This window comes from Myotis davidii, unplaced genomic scaffold (genome assembly GCF_000327345.1).
Source record: "Myotis davidii unplaced genomic scaffold, ASM32734v1 scaffold438, whole genome shotgun sequence".
In the NCBI taxonomy this organism is placed as follows: domain Eukaryota; kingdom Metazoa; phylum Chordata; class Mammalia; order Chiroptera; family Vespertilionidae; genus Myotis; species Myotis davidii.
Genome location: NW_006290031.1, coordinates 4,959,043 through 4,960,118, shown reverse-complemented (window position 1 = coordinate 4,960,118; position 1,076 = coordinate 4,959,043).

The following is a 1,076-nucleotide window of genomic DNA, read 5'->3' as shown; positions in this document are numbered from 1 at the left end:
ACACGCGCAAAACCGCACACAGCCGACCATACACCCAGTATGTTATCGCGATTCGCGATTTTGCGCTATCATACTGGGTGTATGGTCGGCTGTGTGCGATTTTGCGAGTGTGGTAAAATCGCATAACAGCAAAATCGCATAACAGCTGAGCATACACCCAGCAGCGCTGCTGATGCCTGAACGGTATGTGGAATGAAGTGGGCGGGCATCGGGAGGCCACTATGGCACGGGGCAAGCACTATGGGCAGTCTATCTGAAGTGTACCTGGCGTATAAGACGACCGCCCACTTGGAGGCATATTTTTCAGGGCCAAAACATCGTCTTATACACCGGCAAATACGGTAGGCACTACGGAAACTAGTACAAACTCCTTTCTCTGACGTGTGGTGATGAAAGGTGTGTCATTCCCCCGTCCCAGGGCCTCTCCTCCCTCTACTGGTCTCCTTTTCTTTCCAGCCCCGGACTCATTCCTGTGTATTCACAGATCCAGGAAATAAAGGAGCGGTGCATTTGGGCCATAAATCAGCTCTTAGGACTAAGGCTGGTGCTGACTGCCAACAAACAGGCCAGGCGAAACCTTAGGGTCAGAGGTTCAAAACCACAAAGGACCCTGGGTGCCAAATAGTCCGAACTACCCTGTTAACAGCCACAGAAGTGGAGCTCAGAGAAGGTCCAGCGTATCTAAGACCACACAGATTGCAGCAGCAGAGGCAGGTCTAGAACCCCCTCTCCCTGCAGTTGCTGGGATGAGGTTGATCCTGAGTTTGTGCGAGAGTTTTAGTCAGATTTCTGCAAGGCCACAGCTCTGGAGGGACCACAGATAAGCCCAACAACCAGAGTTACTGCTTTGGCCGGTCGATCGTTCTCTGAGCAGCTATTTATTGAGTGTTTTACGGGGAGTTCCTTTGAGCTACTTCTTCACTGACTTTGGAAGTATGACACTGAGATGTTGCCAACAGAGCCAAGTGGGGAGTCAGGATTGGCGGCAGCAACTTAGCCATTTCATTGCTCCACAAATAAATTGAGAGCAGAGGAGAGATGTGTCAATATTTTGGGGCATAAACTTATATATAAAT